Below are 24,118 nucleotides of genomic sequence, written 5' to 3' on the forward strand. Positions count from 1 at the left end.
AAAAAAAAAAAAGCAAAAGATTACTAGTTGTCCTTTCAATGGAATGCTAGATGTTGTCTAGCGAACCTTTAGGGATCATCTGATTCTATTAAGATCTATGCTTTGTAATCTCTTTGGACTATTTTACAGTTCTGTATGTTGTTGAAAACTGATAACAATGCAAACTATTTTTTTATCTATAGACATGCAAATGATTTTTTTCTGGCTGGGGATGCAACTGATTGAAGAAGAGATGATTCCACACATTACATTTTATTTCCCTGTGAGTATTGCTCAGTTTTGCATCTATTAGGAAATTCATTTGATTACCTATATATGTGCCTATTCTTTGGACTCTCCTGTGAACCAGTATTAACATTTTACTTGTTCAATCATTAATGTGAGTTAAATAAAACCTTTGATGTATTTATATTTGTATAAATCATGATTTTATCTTTTTGAAATTATCCTTTAATACTAAATGATCTTTGGGGAAGTCAAGAATCCAACCCTAGGATGGAACAAGAAAAAGGAATGAGACTTGGTTAAAAATCTCGGTGAGCAATATGCCAGAACTAGAGAGTGAAACAAAAAGAATAGACTTGAGATTTGGTACCTAGGACCATGATTAGTGAAGCAGTCTGTATTAGTCAGGGTTCTCCAGACAAACATAGAGAGGGAGATTTATATGGCTCACATGATTGTGGGGCCTGGCAAGTCTGAAATTTGTAGGGCAGGCAGGAAGGCTGGAAATTCAGGTAACAGTTAATGTTGCAGTCTTGAGTCTGAAATCACCAGGGCAGGCCAGCCAGCAGGAAACTCAGGTAAGGTTTCTTCTACGTTATAGTGTTAAGGCAGAATGGCTTCTTCTTTGGGAAACCTCAGTTTTGCTCTTAAGATCTTCAACTGATTAAATGAGGTCCACTCACATTATGCAGGGTACTCTGCTTTATTCAAAGTCTATTGATTGTAAATGTTAATCATATCTAAAGAATACATTCACAGGAGATTGCCAAGATGGTGGAGTAGAAAAACCCTGAACTCACCTCCTCTCACAGGCACACTAAAATTACAACTATTCACATAATAATCATCAGTGAAAAAGACCAGAGGCTACCGGCAAAGACCTTCTACAGCTAAAGATATAAAGAAGGAACCACAACAAGATGAGACAGGTAGGAGGAGTGGAGTCACAATAGTCAAGTCCCATACCTCTGGGTGAGCAACCCACAAACGGGAGCATAATTACAACTGTAGAGGTTTTCCCAAAGGAGTGAGGGGTCTGAGTCCCACAATGGGCTCCCTAGACCAGGGGTCATGAACTGGGAAGAGAGCCACCAGAACATTTGATTGAAGACCAGCAGGACTTACTTTTGGCAGTCCCAGAGGGCTGGGAGAAATAGAGACCCCACTCTTAAAGGATGCACACAAAATCTGACATGCTCCAAGACCCAGGGAAGAAGCAGTAATTTGAAAGAAAACTGGGTCAGACCTACCTGCTGATCTGGAGAGTCTCCTGGAGAAGCAGAAGGCAACTGCAACTCACCCTGGGCACATAGACACCATTGGCAGCCATTTTGGGGAGCTCTTTCTACCATGTGGATGCTGCTGGCAAGTTCCATTTTGGAATCCTCCCTCTAGCTTATGAGTCTCAGGACCCAGCCCTGCCCCCATCCAACAGCCTGTAGACACTAGTACTGGGAAGCCTCAGGCCAAGCAACTAACTGAGCAGGGACACAGCCACATCCACCAGCTGACAGGCTGCCTTAAAATCCTCTGAGCCCACAGCTCCCCTGGACACAGCCCTGTCCACCAGAGGGTCTAGGACATGGCTCCGCACACCAGTGCACAGGCACTACACACAGAACCCCCAGACCCCTGCAGCCAGAGACTCTGGGACCCAGCTCCACCTACCAGTGAGCTTGCTCTAGCCTTGGGACCAGCCTCACTCACCAGCAGGTGGACACCAGCCACAGGACAAACACAGCGCTGCAGTCTGCGGACCCAGCCCACCCACCAGCAGGCCAGATCCTGCCCTGGGACCAGCTGGGCCCTGGCCCTGCCTCTTAGCAGGCTAACACAAGTGTTGAGAAACCCTGGACCCTGCAGCCAGATGTATCAGGAACTGGTCCCACCCCCATCAGCGGTCTGACACCAGCTCTGAGACCCCTGAGCCCTGCAGCCAGACCCCAGGATCCAGCTCTGCCAGCGAGTGAGCTGACACTAGCCCCAGGACCTGGCTTCACCCACCAGTGAGTGGGCACCAGCCCCAGGGTCACCTGCACCTTGACTCCACCCACCAGTGAGCCAGCACTTGCCCTGGGACCTGGGACCCCCCCCCAGGGTACTGCAGCCAGCTGCCTCATGACCCGACCCCACCAACCAGCAGCCTTTACACAAGACAGGGCCTGGCAACCAGACTGGGGGCCAGCTAAGCCTACCAGACCACCCACAGTAGTCAGCCTGCCACAAAAAAAAGGATCCATGCAGCCCATATAGGGGGCACCCCAAGAGCATATAGATCTGGTGACGAGAGGGGAGTGAGCTGCTGGGATGCATAGGATGTACCTTATAAAAGGCCACTTCTCCAAGGTCAGGAAACATAACCAACCTACCAGATACACAGAAACAAAAACAGCAAGTTAGGCCAAATGAGGCAACAGGGGAACATGTTCCAAACAAAGAAACAAGATAAAACCCCAGAAGTAGAACTAAGAGAAATGGAAATAGGCAATCTACTTGAGAAAGCGTTCATGGTAATAATTGTAAAGATGATCAAAGAACTCGGGAGAAGAATGGACACACACAATGAGAAGTTGGAAGTTTTTAACAGAGTTAGAAAATATAAAAAACAACCAAACAGAGACGAAGATACAATAACTGAAAGGAAAAATACACTAGAAGGAATCAACAGTAGACTAAATGATAAAGAGGAACAGATCAGTGAGCTGGAAGACAGAGTAGTGGAAATCACTGACACTGAACAGAAAAAAAAAGGATGAAAAGAAATGAAGACAGCTTAAGAGAGACTTCTGGGACAACATCAAGTGCACTAATATTTGCATAATAGGGGTCCCAGAAAGAGAAGAGAGAGACAAAGGGGCTAAGAATATATTTGAAGACATAATAGCAAAAACATCCCTAACCTGGGAAAGGAAACAGACATCCAAGTGTAGTAAGTACGGAGAGTCCCAAACAGGATTAACCCAAGAGAGGAACACACCAAGACACATTACAATTAAAATGGCAAAAATTAAAGATAAAGAGCATGTATTAAAAGCAGCAAGAAAAAAGAAACAAGTTACACACAAGGGAACTCCCATAAGTCTATCGGCTGACTTTTCAGCAGAAACTCTGTAGGCCATAAGAGAGTAGCACAATTTATTTTAAATGATGAAAGGGAAACTCTATAACCAAGAATACTCTATCCAGCAAGACTCTTGTTTAGATTTGATGGAGGGATCAAAAGTTTTACAGACAAGCAAAAGCTAAAAAAGTTCAGCACTACCAAACCAGCTTTACAAGAAATGTTAAAGAGACTTCTCTAAACATAAAAGAAAAGGGCACAACTAGAAACATGAAAATTATGAAAGGAAAAAACTCATTGGTAAGGGCAAATATAAAGTAAAGGTAGTAAATCATCCATGCACAAAGCTAGTAGGAAAGTTAAGAGAAAGGTAGTAAAATCATCTATATCCACAATAAGCAGTTAAGATATACACAAAACAATTATATGTAAAATATAATGTCAAAAACAGTAATTATGAGGGGGAGGAGAGTATAAATGAAGGGTTGTTAAAATGCATTTGAAATTAAGAGATCAGCAACTATATAGATTGCTATACTTAAATCTCATGGTGACCACAAAACAAAAATCTATAATAGAGACACACACACAAAAGAGAAAGGAATCAAAATGTAACACTAAAGATAGTCATCAAATCACAAGAGAATAGAACGAAAGAAGAAGAAAGGAACAAAAAAGAACTACAAAAACAAGTCAAAAACAATTAATGAAATGGCAATAAGAATATATATATCAATTACTATAAATGGAATAATGCTCTAAACAAAAGACATAGAGTGGCTGAATGGATACAAAAACAAGACACGTATATATGCTGCCTAAAAGATACTCACTGCAGATTTAAAGACACACATAGGGGCTTCCCTGGTGGCGCAGTGGTTGAGAATCTGCCTGCCAATGCAGGGGACACGGGTTCGAGCCCTGGTCTGGGAAGATCCCACATGCCGCGGAGCAACTAGGCCTGTGAGCCACGATTACTGAGCCTGCGCGTCTGGAGCCTGTGCTCCGCAACGAGAGGCCGCGATAGTGAGAGGCCCGCACACTGCGATGAAGAGTGGCCCCCGCTTGCCGCAACTGGAGAAAGCCCTCGCACAGAAACGAAGACCCAACACAGCCATAAATAAATAAATTAAAAAAAAAAAAGACACACACAGACTGAAAATAAAGGGATGGAAAAAGATATTCCATGTAAATGGAAGTCAAAAGAAAGCCAGGATAGAAATACTTAGACAAAACAGTCTTTAAAACAAAGACTGTAACAAAAGACAAAGAAGGACATTACATAATAATCAGTGGATCAATCCAAGAAGAAAATATAAAAATTGTATATATATATGCACCCAAGATAGGAGCACCTAAATATATACAGCAAATATTAACAGACGTAAAGGGAGAAATTGACAGTAACACAATATTAGTAGGGGACTTCAACACCATACTTATATCAATGGACAGATAATCCAGACAGAAAATCAATAAGGAAACACTGACCTTAAATGACACATTAGATCAGATGGACTTAATACATATATATAGAACATTGCATCCAAAAGCAGCAGAATACACAGTCTTTTCAAGTGCACGTGTAACATTCTCCAGGATAGATCACATACTAGGCTAAAAAACAAGCCTCAGTAAATTTAAGAAAACTGAAATTGTATCAAGCATCTTTTCTGACCATTAGAAATCAACTACAAGGAAAAAACTGCAAAAAACACAAACACATGGAGGCTAAACAATATACTACTAAACAACCAATTGATCACTGAAAAAATTAAAAAGGAAATCAAAAAATACCTGAAGACAAGCTAAAATGAAAACACAATGATCCAAAATCTATGAGATGCAGCAAAAGCAGTTCTAAGAGGGAAGTTTATAGTGATACAAGCTTATCTCAGGAAACTAGAAAAATCTCAAACAACCTAACTTAACTAGAAAGAGACGAACAAAACTCAAAGTTAGTAGAAGAAAAGAAATCATAAAGGTCAGAGCAGAAATAAGTGACATAGACACCAAAAAAGTAGAAAAGATCAATGAAACTAAGAGCTGTTTTTTTGAAACGGTGAACAAAATTGATAAACCTTTAGCCAGACTGAAGAAAAAAGAGAGAGGGCCCAAATCAATAAAATCAGAAATGAAAAAGGAGAAGTTAAAACTGACACCATGGAAATACAAAGGATCATAAGAGACTAATATGAACAACTATATGTCCATAAAATGGACAACCTAGGAGAAATGGACAATCTCCCAAGACTGAGCCAGGAAGAAATAGAAAATATGAACAGACCAATTACCAGTAATAAAATCGAATCAGTAATAAATAACTCCCAACAAACAGAAGTCCAAGACCAGATGGCTTCACAGGTAAATTCTATCGAACATTTAGAGAAGAGTTAACAGCTATCCTTCTCAAACTATTCCAAAAAATTGCAGAGGAAGGAACACTTCCAAACTCATTCTATGAGGCCACCATCATCCTGATACCAAAAGCAAAGATATCACAAAAAAAGAAAATTACAGGCCAATATCACTGATGAACATAAATGCAAAAATCCTCAACAAAATATTAGCAAACCAAATCCAACAATACATTAGAAGGATCATACACCACAATAAAGTAGGATTCATCTCAGTGATGCAATTTCAATATGTACAAATCAATCAATGTTATACACCACATTAACAAATTGAAGAGTAAAAAACATATGATCTTCTGGAGAGATGCAGAAAAAGCTTTGACAAAAATTCAACATCCATTTATGATATAAATTCTCCAGAAAGTGGGTATGGAGGGAACATACCTCAGCATAATAAAGGCCATATACGATAAGCCCACAGCTAACATCATACTCAGTGGTGAAAAGCTGAAAGCACTTCCTCTAAGATCAGGAACAAGACACAGGTGCTCACTCTCACGACTTTTTTTTTTTAAATAATTATTTATTTATTTTTGGCTGCCTTGGGTCTTCGCTGCTGTGCACAGGCTTTCTCTAGTTGCGGCGAGCGGGGGCTATCTTTGTTGTGGTCGCAGGCTTCTCATTGTGGTGTCTTCTCTTGTTGCGGAGCACGGGCTCTAGGTGTGTGGGCTTCAGTAGTTGTGGCATGTGGGCTCAGTAGGTGTGGCTCCTGGGCTCTAGAGCACAGGCTCAGTAGTTGTGGTGCACAGGCTTAGTTGCTCCTCGGCATGTGGGATCTTCCTGAACCAGGGCTCGAACCCATGTTCCCTGCATTGGCAGGCGGATTCCCAACCACTGCGCCACCAGGGAAGTCCCTCTCACGACTTTTATTTAACATATTATTGGAGGTCCTACCCACAGCAGTCAGACAAGAAAAAGAAATAAAATGACTCCAAATCATAAAGTAAGAAATAAAACTGTTGCTGTTTGCAGACGACATGATACTATATGTAGAAAATCCTAAAGATGTCACTAAAAAACTACTAGAGCTTATTAATGAATTTGTTAAAGTTGCAGGATACAAAATTAATATACAGAAATCTGTTGCATTTCTATACACTAACAATGAACTATCAGAAAAAGAAGTTAAGGAAACAATCCCATTTACAATTGCATCAAAAAGAATAAAATATTAGGAATAAACGTACCTAAGGAGGTAAAAGACCTGTACTTGGAAAACTATAAGAATTGATTAAAGAAACTGAAGATGATACAAACAAATTGAAAAATATACTGTATTCATGGAATTGGAGTAATTAATTTGTTAAAATGACCATACTACCCAAGGCAACCTACAGATTCAGTGAAATCCTTATCAAAATACCAAAGGCATTTTTCACAGAACTAGAATAAATAATTTTAAAAATTGTATGGAAACCCAAAAGACCCTGAATAGCCAAAAGAATCTTGAGAAAGAAGAACAGAGCTGGAGGTATCATGCTCACTGATTTCAAACTATACCACAAAGCTACATAATCAAAAAAGTATGGTACTGGCACAAAAATAGACACATAGATCAATGGAACAGAACAGAGAGCCCAGAAATAAACCCACACATTTATGGTCAATTAACTACAACAAAGGAGGCAAGAATATACAATGGAGAAAAGACAGTTTCTTCAGTAAGTGGTGCTGGGAAAACTGGACAGCTACATGTAAAAGAATAAAATTTGAACATTTTCTCACACCATTTATAAAAATAAACTCGAAATGGATTAAAGACCTAAATGCAAGACTGGAAACCATAAAACTCTTAGAAGAAAACATAGGCATAACACTCTGACATAAATTGTAGCAATATTTTTTTTGATCTGTCTCCTAAGGCAAAAGAAACAAAAGCAAAAATAAGCAAATGGGACCTAATTAAACTTAAAAGCTTTTGTGCAGCAAAGGAAACCATCAACAAATGAAAAGACAACCTACTGAATGGGAGAAAATATTTGCAAATGATAATACTGATAAAGGGTTAATATCCAAAATATATAAACAGCTCATACAACTCAACATCAAAAAAACAAGCAACTTGATAAAAAATGGGCAGAAGAGCTGAATAGACAGTTTTTCAAAGAAGACATACAGATGGCCAATAGGCACATGAAAAGATGCTCAACATTGCTAATCATCAGAGAAATGCAAATCAAAACGAGATATCACCTTACACCGTCAGAATGGTTATCATCAAAAAAACCATAATAATAAATGTTGGCGAGGATGTGGAGAAAAGAAAACCTTTGTACACTGTTGGTGGGAATGTAAATTGGTGCAGCCAACTGTGCAAAACAGTATGGAGGTTCCTCATAAAACTAAAAATAGAAATATCATATGACCCAGCAATTCTACCCCGGGTATATATCTAAAGAAACAAAAACATTAATTCAAAAAGATATATGCACCCCAATGTTCATAGCAGCATTACTTACAATAGCCAAGATATGGTAGCAACCTAAGTATCCATCAACAGATGAATGGATAAAGAAGGTGTGCTATATATAAATATATATAATATATACAATGGAATACTACTCAGCCATGAAAAAGAATGCACTTTTGCCATTTGCAACAACAGGGATGGACCTGGAGCATATTATGCCTAGTGAAGTAAGTCATACAGAGAAAGACAAATACTGTTTGATGTCACTTATATGTGGAAACTAAACATTAAAACAAACTAGTGAATATAACAAAAAAGAAACAGACTCATCAATATAGAGAACAAAGCAGTGGTTACCAGAGGGGAGAGGGGAGTTGGAGGGGCAAGATAGGGGTAGAGAATTAAGAAGTATGAACTATTATGTATAAAATAAAGAAGCAACAAGGATATATTCTATAGTACAGGGAATCAAAATTGTGAATCTTGGAAATTCCCTGGCGGTTCAGTGGTTAGGACTCTGTGCTTTCACTGCCAAGGGCCCAGGTTCAATCCCTGGTCAGGGAACTAAGAGCCCGCAAGCTGCGCGGTGCAGACAAAAAAAACTGTGAATCACTATGCTGTACACCTTAAACTTATATAATATTGTAAATCACCTATACCTCAATTAAAAAAAAACCTTCACAGAAACATCTAGACTAATGTTTGACTGAACAGTTGGGTATCATAGCCTAGTAATGTTGACACGTAAAATTAACCTTCACACAGCCCAAAACTTTTTCATATACTTACAATTGAGGCAAAATCAGTCTCTTTGTACAGTGTCTAGAGCAGTGCTTCTCAAGTTTTAATGCCCAAAGGAATCACCTATGGATCATGCTAAATGCAGATTCTGATTCAGTAGGTCTAGTGTAAGCCCTAGCTAGCTCCCAGATGATGCTAACGTTGCTGGTCCTTAGACCATACTTTGAGTAGCAAGAGTCTAAACCAGGACTGCACAATAGAAATATTACTGGAGCCACAAATGTGAGCCACATATGTAACTTAAAATTTTCTAGTGGCTACATTAAAAATGTAAAAACAATAGTTGAAATTAAATTTAATAACTTATTTAACCCAAAATATCAAAAATACTATAACATGTAATTAATATAAAGATGGTTAATAAGATATTTTACACTCTTTTTTTCATACTAAGTCTTTGAAGATGGTCTGTAGTTTTACATTTACAGCATATCTCAATTCATACTAGCCACAGTTCATAATTCATTAGCCACAGTTAGCTACTGGCTATCATAGTGGATAATGAAGGATTAACGCTTCCATGTAGGAGCCATAAAGGGGCATCTGGATGAGTATCTATGACACTTTCTTTCCTATCCTTCTCATTTCTTCTTTCAGATAAGTCTTTATTAAATGAGATTCGTATTCAGGAATCCAAGTGCATTTGAGCACAGACATTAACAACATCAAAGCATGAGGCTGACTTATGCAGATAAACAACAGCTTTTCATTCTTTTTCTCTCTCTAAGAAGTAGAGAAACATTTACATTCAGCAATGGACATAATGAGATATGAACTACTGCATTGGTTTCTGATGGTTGACTGCACAAATGACATTCGCCCAACCTTCTTTTGGTTCTGCCAGGTAAGACTAGGGTCAATGCAAATATCCTGGACCATGATGCTGGCATCTCAAAAAAGCTGATCAAGAGAGCTGGCCAAAGAAGATGTCCAAAGGCAACCCAATCCCATTACAGTGCTGCAACACTCTCCTGTACCCCAGTACTGATACTTTTCAATATCATATCCCATAGCTGAAAGAAAGATCCCATCTGCTGGGAAGAAGAAGTGGACCATGAAATGCTTCACTTAGGGGTTGCATTAGAGCTGGCACTTGATAGCCTGGCAACAGTTTTGCAGGAAAAGTTGGAGGGAACTAACATTCCAGAAATAAGAAAAAAATATGAACAAAGGTATGTATAAGCCCAGAGGTAAAGAGGAAGGTCTTGAGTTTGAATCTTTGCCCTAACACTTACAAACACTACTGTGACTTCCATCTCATTTACTTATCAATGTGAAATTCCTGCCTTGTTCCTTCTAGTTTCTTGCTCCCCTGTTAGACAACCCTATTCCCATAGTGCATACTAAGTTAGTTAGTTGATTATTTTCTGTGTCTCGGTAAGAAAATTCCCTTATGTTATTTCACTTCCTTTCCCCACCACCCCATATTGCACAGGGGAAGTTATCTATTGGGCAGCCATTTTACCTCACACCCTGGTATATAAAAAAAGACAACTAGATTTGAATTCTGAAGACATGTTTATTCCTATCTTTTTTTCTGTTACCTTAATTAATTTAACCTCTTTGAACAATTTTCTTCATTTATATAACAGTGATAACAAAATCTTCCGCATAATTTTGTTAGCACTAAATAGAATATGTAAGTAAGAATGACTAGCAATGAGTAGATCCTTAATAAATTATTTTGTCACCCTTTAAAAAAATGTGTGAGTGAGAGAAATTAGTAACTCTGAGAAGGCAGGCCCTAAAAAATCGATCTTAGACCTTTCTGAGATTGACAGTATCTAAGGATTAAAGGTATATTTCAATCGGTTAGCTTTTCCTCAACTTTCTACCTCCTGGAAAGATTGCTTATATGCATTTACAGTTAGAACTCCAGTGCATAATTGTAAGTAATAAATCATTAAAATATATTACATGCATCTAAAAATGGTCGTGAGAGTAAATGAAATTGTATGTTGTTGAATTCAGGCCTTGTAATAAGGTGGGGCTGTTATAAGATTGAATTGCAAAGTCAACTCTAAGGAACTTGTCCAGGGTCAAAATGCCAGTGATATGCATATGTATGCCAGTATCTTAGTTTATGTACCCAAATTGAAGTTGGAGTATGACCCGGGTCAAGGAGATAAGGTTGGGTCTTGTAACTCCAGGAAGACTCATAAACTAAAAGGAAAGAAGCTAATAAAGGGCTAGGCATCTAAACTCTGGTCAGGATACAGGTGGTGGAGTATAATCCTCCTGGATAGCAGTTGCTTTCCCTATGGGTAAAAATTTGATGCCTGACCATCATACACTTACGATGCTTATTTCTCTGCATAAGTAAAATTGGAAAAGTTCTCTGTTCAAAGCAATTCATTAATTTCACGATATTTTCCTTAAATGAAGTTATGTTTTTAATGAAACAATGTACTATTAGTGTATAGAATTTGCATATTGTTATGTCCTTTTCCATTTTGCTAGGATTTATAGGAATTCTAAGTAGATGTTTATAAAATATAACTTCTACAGATTTTCAGCAATGTTATAGAAATAGACTCATTCAGCAATTTGCAATGTACCATTCATGGCAATGAAAAAGTTCAGTGTGAAAACATTGTGGCTGGGATGGACCCAGAGGAAAATTAGTAATAAAAATAGATACTTTGGTAAGAATGATGTAATACTATGTTGACTTTGAGCTATGCAATTTTAATTTTGATGAGGACAGTCACTAAAAATGATATATGTAAGTCTGTTATAGGGACCAGAGTCCTTTAAAGTGTCTGAATATTTGAAGTAACCACTAGAAAAACCATAAGCAAGAAGTTTGATCATGGGTTTACTACCCCATGGGTCACATTCAATACACTTGATCAAAAAAGAATTAGTTAAGATGATATCCTTGATTAGGAAAATCCCCATTTGGGAAAACAGATCCAACAGGGAATGAAATAAAGGCAAGTTGAGGTCAGTATTTTTTGGTGATTGTTAAGTTGTTGTTTTTCTTCCTCCAACCATTTACTATCAGGCTGTCAATCATTAAAGGGAGGGATTACATTTTATGCACCTAAAGTTTTGGCAGCCAATACAATGTTATATTCAGGACTACTGAGAGGGGCCTTTAGACCAGAGGTTTCCAAAGTGCATGTGTATAAGATGATCCATGGGGCACAGGAAGGAAAACAAGAACTTTTATTTAGATTTGTAATTTATTTTGTTTTATTTATCTTTTACAGAGCTTTATTGAGATATAATTTACAAACCATAAAATTCACCTGTTCAAAGTGTGAAAGTTAATGATTTTTAGTATGTTAAGATTTGTGCAATCTTCACCAGAATCTTATTTCAGAACATTTTCAATACTCCAAAAAGAAACCCCATACCCATTAGCAGTCATCCCCATTCCCCCTTCACCCCGTCTCCAGACAACCATTTATCTACTGTTCGTCTCTATAGATTTTCTTATACTAGACATTTTCACATACATGAAATTGTATAATAAGTGGTTTTTTACAATGGGTTCTTTCACTTAGCATACAGTTTTCAAGGTTCAACTACAGTGCAGTATGTATCAGTACTTCATTGTTTTTAAAGCCAAAAAATAGTCCATTGTATGGATAGACCATATTTTATTTATCTATCTGCTGATGAAAATTTGGGTTGTTTCCACTTTTTAGCTAGTATGAATAATGCTGCTATGAACATTCATGTAGAAGTTCTTGTGTGGAGATAGATTTTCAATTCTCTTGGGTATGTACCTAGAAGTGAAATTGTGGATCATACGGTACTCTATGTTTAACATTTTGAGCAACTGCCAGACTTTTCCATAGCATCATTTTACATCTCTATCAGCAATGTATAAGGATTCCATTTTCTCCACATCCTCACCACACTAGTTATTTATTTGATTATAGTCACCTAGTTGTGTGCAGTGGTATCACACTATAGTTTTGATTTGTATTTCCCTGATAACTAATGATGTTGAGGAACTGTCCATGTATTTATTGGCTATTTGTTTGTCTTCTTTGGAGGGATGTATATTCAAATCCTTTGCCCATTTTTATTTTATTTTATTTTTTATTTTTTTAAAGGGGATAATGATACTTCCTATCCCACGCATTTTTTAAAAAAATATTTATTTGTTTGGCTGTGCCGGGTCTTAGTTGTGGCACACGGGATCTTCGTTGCCACTTGCAGGATCTTTAGTTGCTGCATGCGGGATCCTTTAGTTGCGGCATGCGGGCTCTTAGTTGTGGCATGTGGGATCTAGTTTCCTGACCAGGAATCGAACCTGGGCCCCGTGCATTGGGAGCGTGGAGTCTTAACCACTGGACCACCAGGGAAGTCCCCAAATCCTTTGCCCATTTTTAAATTGGGAAAATTAAAATTTTTATTTTAAAGTTTAAATTAAAAATTTTTTTTAAATTTGTCTTTTTATTGTTGAGTTGTAAGAGTTCTTTATATATTCTGCATACCAGTCCCCTGTATTTATAGTTATTTGTATTTTGTTTTACAATTTCTAACTTTTGAATATGTTTTATAGTAAACATAATAGTACAATAATGTGTATATTATTTATAACTAAATTGGGGGGAGTGTACTCAAACTATTTTTTACAGTTAGGGGCTTACAATTAAATGTCTATAGAGCAGTGCTTTAGACTAAAATTATTATTTTTTCCCATCTGTTGTTTTCAAGAAGGGGAAGCTGAGTGTACTAAAGATAAACTTTAGCTCTTATATCTTTTAATCACTGTCCTATTGAACTGTGCCTGGTAAATACAAATTTAGGTTATGCTAGATCATTAACACTTAACAGCTTAGGAAACCCTAAATATGGGAGATGAGGAAGGGTGACTAAAATGTAAGTGCCACCACATAGTGATTACTCCAGTAAATAGCAGTCAAGGTAGACATCATCATCATTTTGATTCTACAGATGGAAGATGAAGAGCCATGTTAAGTAACATGGACAAGGTCATACAGCTCATGAATGGTAAAGCTAGAATTTGAATTCAAGTCTGACTCCAAAGCCCATTGTTTTCTATGTGACACTGCCTATCAGTTAAATAATAGGTGAGATTTCTACAATGAGCAGGACATTGGACTAGATGACTTCCCTCCCAATTCTGATGTTATAGCATTTTGATGTGAAAAAGCATTCAGGTCTGTGTCTGCGGTGATTTTCAGAACTAATAAACATCTAGGGGCAATTACCACTTTGTTTTACCACCTGTGAATAATACCCAGTACAGTCACATGTATAAGTGGAATTAATAACTGTCTGTGATGGTGACATGCCAAACATTGACTTAAAAAGAAGAGATATGTGAATTACTATTTCTGAATTACTATTTCTGGAGTTTTTAATCATTTATGTAATAGTCAATAAATTTTGTTTATACTTATTATATTTAGAATGTAACTTTGTATTTATAGTACAAATTATATTTGTATTTATTCAAAGTAGATTCCATAAAATAAATGTGACATACTTTCATTCTAATGAGGAACTCATACTCCATGTCTAAATAAATGAGATGAATGGATTACAGCATGAAGATCAATTCATTTCAGCCAACTAATTTTTACAAATCACCACAGAAATAATTAAGCTATTATTATCAGTATTATCAGTATGAATTAAGCTATTATTATCAGCAATTATTATCAGTATTAATGTCTGGTTAAATCATAACATGTAAGCCTAGCCAATAGTCTAGGGGCTTAGATTATATTGTCACCCAAATTATATCATGAGCAATAAATCCATTTCATACAGACAGCAAACTAAAGGAGAGTAATAGTGCATTATTCTTCATGGAATAAAGTTCATTTAATTTTACCCAATAGCAAAAACCAGATTTAAAAACACTCCAAATTTAGTGAAGTAAAATCAAAATTATATAAAGTCAAATGAGTTATTTTATATACTCAATGCTTTTACTTGCTCCCAATGTAGTTATCTTTCCCTCAGCCTCCATTGTTTTAATGCACTGACTGGTGCATGCCTCCTTTGGCAAAGGTATTGAGAAATACATAATAATTGGTATTCTACAATATATAAGATTTCTGTTGGGAATTACTTCTTTTCAGATGAAGGTTTTTTTTTTCCATTGAGGGATTTATACCATAATTAGAAAAATGATGGTATACACCCCACTGGAAAGATTGTACTTTAATTGGTATTCATTTGTGTTAGACAAGCCCATGGAGAAAACTAGGAATGCTTTTTATTGAAGTTAAATTGTCAACTGTGAAATCAACTAAATCACATTCTCACTTATATATCTGAAACAATTGATCCATTTAATTACTTTTTAAAAAAGAGCTAGTCATCTGACATTAACTGTATAATCCTGAACAAAAAATTTTAAAACCCTTCAGATGAAAAAATAGGCTCAGGTAAACTTGGAGAGGCAGTAGAATATTTTAAGTATACTTAAAGTTACTATCTTCTAGAAAATCTTACATTTTACAAGTATGTCAATATGAAATAATACGTTTCATATTTTGAAGGTTTCTTAGCAGGAAGATTTAGCTTAATGTCAGGATCAAGGCCTGTTAATGGCAATAAGATTATACTTGAACTTCTCAGTTATAAGATAAAAATAATAGCATATGCTGCCTAGCCATCTCCTAACCCTCCATGATAGGACAAAACCACATTTCAAATTAATTCAGATGATATTTACTGAGTACAATTTGCATGATGACCTGGAATTTCTAGGGCAATCAAGGTAATATTCAGTCTGCTTGCCTACATAAATCAACCAAATGTCCTGGAAATTCCAAAATTTTATCATCCAAACTATCTTCTAGACTACATGTTACACATGAAAGTAACAAAAAACTCTTTTGTCACAACATGCTTATTACATAAAAGTATGGTTTTCAACAATTTTGCCACTGTCAATACTGGATAAACTTTTATTGACCAAGTGTGTTTATTCCTAGTAAGAACAAGTGCTAATAAAATGCAAGTTATTTATTTTGGGTCTGGGACATTCAAAATAGTTCAGTAACTGGCAAATACTATTTATGTCATAGAGATGAAGAAACTATGGTACATTACAGATAAGTGACTGGGTCCTTGGAAATAATAAATTCAGCAGAAGAATTTATATTTTGCATTTGTATAATTCTACATAGGACTTCACTCACCACTCTGCCACCCATCCCTGAAATCCTCCTTAAGCAATCTCAACCTCCAGGCTTTCCTGAGCTTTCATGTTCACATTTTAGTCTTTATTCAATTCATTTCAATGAAGATTTATTGAATATCTACTGTTTGCAAAGTACTGTGCTAACTGCAGATACAAAGATGAATGAGATGTTCTCAATAAGCTTAAATCTAGTAAAGAGAAGATCATAATACCACAATAATACTATAAGAAAGATACAAGTAAATATGTGAACATAAAGGAAGAAGAGAGTATTTTCACCATGGCAGAATCAGAGCAGTATTAGAAAAAGTATCCGAAACTTAGAAATAATGCAAAAAGATTGGTGCCACATATTTTCAATGTCATAAGAAAGTGAAGGTCATCCAAGGATTGTTAGGGCAACAATCAGAAAAGGTCTTCTGTAAAGGTTCAGATAGTAAATATTTTCACTTTTGTGGGCCATATTGTCTCACAAGTACTCAACTCTGTCATCGTTAACATGAAAGCAGCCATACACCATTTTAAACAAATGAGTGGCCAGATTTGGCCCACAGGCTGTAATTTGCCAACCCCTGATCTGGGAGACCTAGGATAATAACTCAGCATTACAAAAACAAACAATCCAATTAGAAAATGACATGCACAGATATTTCACCCAAGAGGATATACAGATGGTAAATAAACACATGAAAAGATGTTCAACATCATTAACCATTAAAGAAATGTGAATTAAAAGTACAATGAGATATTACTACATACCTATCAGAATGACTAAAATAAAACATAGTAATAACACCAAATGCTGGTGAGGATGTAGAGAAACTAGGTCACTCATACATTGCTGGTAGGAATGTAAAATGGTACAGACACTATGGAAAATAGTTTGGCAGTTTCTTTCAAATCTAAAAATGGGCTTCACTTATGATCCAGCAATCGTACTCTTGGGGTTTAACCCAGAGAAATGAAGATTTATTTTCCTGCAGGAATTTGTACATGAATGTTCATAGCAGTTTTATTTGTAATAGTCAAACCCTGGAAACTACCCAAATGCCTTTCAATGGATGAATGGCTAAATAAACTGTGGTATATCCATACCATGGAATACTACTCAGCAGTAAAAAAAAAAAAAAAAAAAAGGAATGAGTTACTGATACATATAACAACTTGGATGGATCTCAAGGGCATTATCCTGAGTGAAAAAAGCCAATATTGGGGACTTCCCTGGTGGCCTAGTGGTTAGGATTCCAAGCTTTCACTGCCAGGGCCTGGGTTCAATCCCTGGTTGGGGACCTGAGATTCCGCAAGCCATATGGTGTGGCCAAAGAAAAATAAATAAAATAAAATAAAATAAAATGATCTTCAAGAAGACTCATAAAAAAGACTCTAAAAAAGCCAATCTTAAAAACTCACATACTTCATGATTCTATTTATGTAACATTCATGAAATAACATAATTATAGAGATAGAGAAGAGATTCATGGTTGCCAGGAATTAGGAATAGAAGGGGAGGAGATTGGTGTGACATAAATGAGTAACATGAAATAGCCTTATGCTGATGTTACAGTTGAGTATTTTGATTGTGGTGGTGGTTACACAAGGCTACACATGAGAAAATTGCATAGAGGTACACACACACACACACAAATGAGTACATATATAACTGTTGAAATCTGAATAGGCTCTATGAATTGTAACAATATCAATTTTTTGGTTTTGATATTGTACTATAGTTGTATAAGTTGTTACCACTGAGAAAAGCTGGGAGAAGAGTACATAGAGCTTCTCTGTATATTTCTTTGCAACTTCCTATGAATCTATAATTATTATAAATTAAAAAAAAATTTTAAGATGATAAATTGGTCTTCAAGCTATTACCAAGGGGTAATAAGAGGTTATATTTACCTTCTGTGTAATATGCCTGATAGCAGAGATTTCAAATATCATAAGAATAATTTTATCTACATTTTATTGCCTTTATCATATCTTTGATTTTTTAAAAAAAGTGCATCCAAGGTACAAAGAACAAAGATTCTTCTATAAGGAAGAACTAAGTTTCCTTATAACCATGTTGCTTTCCTCTATGGTCATTTTAAAACATTTTTTAATCATTTTGATTAAATTGATAACCAAGTATTGTTTTTCAGGTACCCATGAAAATATTTCAGAAATTGTATAATTTTTGTAAGGCACTGGAGACTTGTCAATGTCTTTGCTGTTAAGTATGTGCTTACACTCAGGAGAACACTGATCAAACTCTTATGAAATAGTTGTGTAGTGTGTGCTAATAGAGAATTTTACTTTCCTCCATTCTAATATTATTGGTGACTGTAATAAATTAACCATAGCCTCTAGGTATCATTATCAAACAGATTTCTCCTTCCTGATGCATGCCTGAAGTCTCTGCTATAAGGTACTGGCTAGAATTTGTGTCTACAACAAAAGAGGACTGTTGCAGAGGCTTGTGGATAGGACTAGATCAGGTACTCTGAACTATTGCTACTTTAAGAAGAGACTCCTGCTTCTAGGATTCTGAGCTGACATTGCTTAGATAGATTTTAGACTGAATGAGTGGAGTGGGCCAGAGTTTCCAGGACTCTTTGTAGTCCAGAAATAGATATAGTTCATGAAGGCAGACCGCTCATCTAAGATGCAATAGACACAAATGGAACAAAAGTTAAATACATAGGCATGAGTGAACTGATGAGGGAATCTTATTACAGTTATTTCCTTGGAATACGGTGGGTATTATTTTTTAAAGCTTTATTGAGTTATCATTTATGTACTGACTCAAAGATTTCCAGTTCATTCATATAATTGTGCAACTACCACTAAAACTAGTTTTTTAAAATATTTCCATCACACTTAAAAATGCTCTCAGGCCCTTTTGCAGTCAATTCCCACTCCCCACCAAGCCCAGGCAACTACTTATCTGCTTTCTGACTCTGGCCTTTTCTGGACAATTTATATAAATGGAATTATGCAATATGGGGCCTTTTGTGTCTGGATTCTTTCACTTAGCACATTTTTGAGGTTCATCCATGTTGTAGCATGCATCATTATTTCACTCTTTTTTTAAAAATTAATTAATTAATTAATTAATTTTTGGCTGCGTCTTCATTGCTGTGCACGGGCGTTCTCTAGTTGCGGCGAGTGGGGGCTACTCTTCGTTGCGGTGGCAGACTTCTCATTGAGGTGTCTTCTCTTGTTGCAGAGCATGGGCTCTAGAGCACAGGCTCAGTAGTTGTGGCGCATAGGCTTAGTTGCTCCGTGGCATGTGGGATCTTTCTGGACCAGGGCTCGAACCTGTGACCCCTGCATTGGCAGGTGGATTCTTAACCACTGTGCCACCAGGGAAGCCCTCACTCTTTTTATAGCTGAATGGTATTCCATTGTATGGATATACCACATACTGTTTATCCATTCACCAACAATGCACATTTGAATTGCTTCCAGTTCTGGGCTATTCTGAATAACGCTGCTATGAATATTTGCATACGAGTCTTTGTGTGACGTATATTTTAATTTCTCTTGGGTAGATTCTTAAGGGTGGAATTTTTGGGTTGCCTGGTAAGTTTATGTTCAACTTTTCATGAAACTGCCAAACTATTTTCCAAAAAGACCATATCATTTTCCCTTCCCACAAGCAATGTATGAAGATTCTTGTTTTTCTATATCCTCACCAACATTTTTACTGTTTGTCTTTTTGGATAGAGCCATTCTACTGGGTATGAATTAGTATCTCACTATGGTTTTAATTTGCATCTCCATGATGGTTAATTATGTTGAACAATTTTTCATGTGCTCATTGGCCATATGTCTGGCTTCTTTGGAGAAATGACTATTCAGATCTTTTCTCCTTTTTTTTAATATGTAGTTTTATTATCGAGTTGTAAGAGCTCTTTAAAAATTCTAGATTAAGTCCCTTAATAGTTAAATGATTTGCAAATATTTTCTCCCATTCTGTGAGTTGTCTTCACTTTCTTGATGGTATCCTTTGAAACACAAAGGTTTTTAATTTTGATGAAGTCTTTTATTTACTTTTTTTGTCATTGTTGCTAGTGCTTTTGGTATCATATCTAAGCTTTGTTTAACCAAAGGTTACAAATATTTTCTCCTATATTTTCTTCTAGAATTTTTATAGATTTAGTTTTTACATTTAAGTCTATGATCTATTTAGACTTATTTTTGTTTATAGTGTAAAGTAAGGGTCTAAATGAATTTTTTGGCATTTTATGGATATTCAATTGACACAGAACCATTTGTCGCAAGGGCTATCCTCTTCCCATTGAATTGTCTTGGAGCCATGTTGAAAAATCATTTGATCATAAACGTATGGGTTTATTTCTGGACTCCCAATTCTGTTCCATTGATCTACATGCCCATCCTTATGCCAATACCACACTGTCTCCATTATTAACTTTTGAAAGTTTTAAAATAGGGTAGTGTAAATCCTCCAACTTTGTTATCATTTTTCAAATTTATTTTGGCTATTTGAGGACCTTTGCATTTCCATTTGAATTTTAGGCTTACCTTGTCAATTTAGGGAACCTTGCAATCTTAACAATACTGAAAATTCCAATCCATTAACATGGAATGTCTCTCCCGTTTATTTAGATCTTTTAAAATTTATCTTAGCAATGTTTTGTGGTTTTCAGTATACAAATTTTGTACTTCTTTTGCTAAATTTCTTCTTAAGTATTTTATTCTTTTTGATGTTGTTAGGAATGTTTTCCTGATAGTTTTCTTAATCGCATTTTTGCATTGTTCATTGCTAATGTACAGAAATACAAATAATTTTGGTATATGGATCTTGTGTCTTGTGACCTTGCTAAATCATTTATTAATTTTAGTAGTGTGTGTTTGTGCGTATTCCTTAGGATTTTCTAAATATAAATCATGTTGTCTGCAAATTAAGACAGTTTTTACTACTTTCTTTCTAATCTGAATGGCTTTAAAATAATTTTGTTGTTTTTGCACTGGTTAGAATCTGCAGTACAATGCAGTACAATGATGAATAGAAGTGATGACAGTGGACACTCTGGTCTTGTTTCTGATCTTAGAGGAAAAGTATTCAGTCTGTCATGATTACATATATTAGTTAAAGGTTTTTCATAGATGTTCTTTATCAGGTTAGGAAAGTTTCCTTCTAATCCTAGTTTGTTGAGTGCTTTTATCATGACAGGGTGTTGAATTTTATCAAATGCTTTTCCTGTATCTTTTGAGATGATTATGTGTATTTTGTCCTTTATTCTATTAATATGGTATTTTTAATTGTTTTGTGGGCTTTTTTTTTTAAAGACACACTTATTCAGTGTCATGATCAGACTATTACATTTAGCAATCAACAGCATGGGTGCAAAAAAAAAATCTACATTAAAACCCTTTGTTGGAATGCTTTACACCTTCCACAGAACAGAAACTAAAATAACCTGTTATACAATTAGTCACAAATACAGTCCTCGAATATATACACTACCAAACGTAAAATAGATAGCTAGTGGGAAGCAGCCGCATAGCACAGGGAGATCAGCTCGGTGCTTTGTGACCACCTAGAGGGGTGGGATAGGGAGGGAGGGAGGGAGGGAGATGCAAGAGGGAAGAGATATGGGGACATATGTATATGTATAACTGATTCACTTTGTTATAAAGCAGAAACTGACACACCATTGTAAAGCAATTATACTCTAATAAATATGTTTAAAAAAAAGTTATACAAATATAAAACAACAACAACAACAACAAAAAACAACAAATACAGTCCTCGAGTTCTTTTTGCCCATACACATGAGTATTGTCTAAAACGTCTTATTTGTAGCAGCTAGGCCCTGCCACCACTGTGCTTGGATGAATTCACAAATCTGTTATAACCTGTAGCTTCCCTGTCACTTCTCTGGCTCTCCTCTCCTGCAAAGATTTGTTTCCTGGCAGTAATTAAAACCTTTTGCCACTGCCATAGCTACTGCTGCCACTGGAACCTCCAGAGCCACCTTGGTTTCATGGTTTGGCAAAGTATTGGCTTCCACCACCACAGGGGCCAGAACTTGTGCCTCCAAAGTTTCCTCCTTTTGTGGGTCCAAAATTTGAAGATTGATTGTTGTAATTGCCAAAGTCACTGTAGCTTCCACCACCTCCAAAATTGCTTCCATCATTACCAAATCCATTATAGCCATCCTGCTGCCACCATATCCACCACCACCTCGGCTGCCACCAAAGCCACCTCGACCACTGAAGTTTCCTCCACGACCAAAGTTGTCACTCCCACCAAAACCACATCTGCGACCACCATCAAAGTTTCCAGAACCACTGTGATTTCTTTGGCTGGCTGAAGCACTAGCCATCTCTTGCTTAGATAGGGCTTTCCTTACTTCACAGTTGTGGCCATTCACAGTGTGGTATTTCTGAATGACAATCTTGTCTACGGAGTCATGGTCATCAAAGGTTACAAAAGTAAAGCCTCTCTTTTTGCCACTGCCTTGGTCAGTCATGATTTCAATCACTTCGATTTTCCCATACTGTTCAAAATAATCTCTTAGGTGATGTTCTTCAGTGTCTGTTTTAATGCAGGTCTTTGAGAATCTTGAGACGGCCCTCTTTGGTTCCCCAACTCTTCCATCCGCCTTGTGTGGCCTTGCCTTCATGGCTGTACCCACCTCCTCCACAGTGGCATACGTAACAAACCTGAAGCCTCTGGAGCGCTTGGTGTTTGGATCCCTCATTACCACACAGTCTGTGAGTGTTCCCCATTGCTCAGAATGGCTCCTCAGACTCGCATCGGTTGTTTCAAAGTTCAGACCTTCAATGAAGAGCTTCCGCAGCTGTTCAGGCTCTTTGGGAGACTCTGACTTAGACATGACGGCAGCAGAGGGGGGAGACTTCAACGATGCTTACTCGGCAGGATCCATGGGCAGAAAGCTTAATTGTTTTTTTTAAAGATTTTTTTGATGTGGACCATTTTTAAAGTCTTTATTGAATTTGTCACAATATTGCTTCTGTTTTATGTCTTGATTTTTTGGCCGCGAGGCATGTGGGATCATGGCTCCCTGACCAGGGATCGAACCTGCACCCCCTGCATTGGAAGGCGAAATCTTAACCACTGGACCACCAGGGAAGTCTCTAATTGTTTTTAATACTTCTCCAATTTGCATTTCTGGAACAAATCCAACTTTGTTGTGTTTTATAATCCTTTTTATATATTGCTGAATTCAGTGTACTAATGCTTTTTAAGATTTCTTGCATGTGTATTCAGGAGGGATATCAGTCTGTAGTTTTCTTTTCTTCTGATGTCTTTATATGTGTCTTTGGTATCAGAGTAATACTGGCCTCACAGAAGGAATTGGGAAGCACTTCCCTCCTCCTCATTTGTTGAAAGAGTCTGTAAAGAATTGGTGTGATTTTTTTCCTTTAAATATTTGATCCAATTTACCACAAAAGTCACATGAGCCTGGGCTTTTTGTGTGTGGGGGTGGGGGGTGGGGGGACGATTTAAACTGCTGAATCCATTTCTTTACTTTTTAAAAATCTATTTGCATATCATAATTTTTTGGTGAATACTGCTCATATTAGATAATACAGTTGACCCTTGAACAACATGGGTTTGAATTGCATGGGTCTCCTTATACATGGATTTTCTTCTATAGTAAATACCACAGTACTACACGGTTGGTTGAATCTGTGGATGCATATACGGAGGAACTGCAGATGCAGAGGAATGGCGAATACGGATAGCTGTCTATAAAGTTATATGCGGATTTTCAACTGCATGGAGGATCAGCGCCCCAACCCCCCGTGTTGAGCAAGGGTCAACTGTATGTTTTAACAATTCTCGATTCTGATTTTGCCTCCTGATGGTTGCTACCATTATTTTCTTGGTTGTTTACTAACTTGCCTGAACGAAGTTTATGACCTCTGTCTCCACTATAATGTGGGGCTGCTGATGTCTCTGCTAAGACTTTTTTCTCTTGCTTTTATTTTTAAAGACTAGCTTCCTCAGGGTTGCTCCTATATCTGCATAGCTCAGTGTTAAGGTTTTGCTCAAACACCTCCAGCCAGTATATGTCCAT

General features: G+C 36.8%; 1 pseudogene; it reads right to left on the bottom strand.

The window, feature by feature from the left end:
* Nucleotides 1-21,865: 21,865 nt before the first annotated feature.
* Nucleotides 21,866-22,909, bottom strand: LOC132357734 (heterogeneous nuclear ribonucleoprotein A1-like; annotated as a pseudogene).
* Nucleotides 22,910-24,118: the final 1,209 nt, after the last annotated feature.

The sequence above is a fragment of the Balaenoptera ricei genome, chromosome X (genome assembly GCF_028023285.1).
Source record: "Balaenoptera ricei isolate mBalRic1 chromosome X, mBalRic1.hap2, whole genome shotgun sequence".
NCBI classification, from domain to species: domain Eukaryota; kingdom Metazoa; phylum Chordata; class Mammalia; order Artiodactyla; family Balaenopteridae; genus Balaenoptera; species Balaenoptera ricei.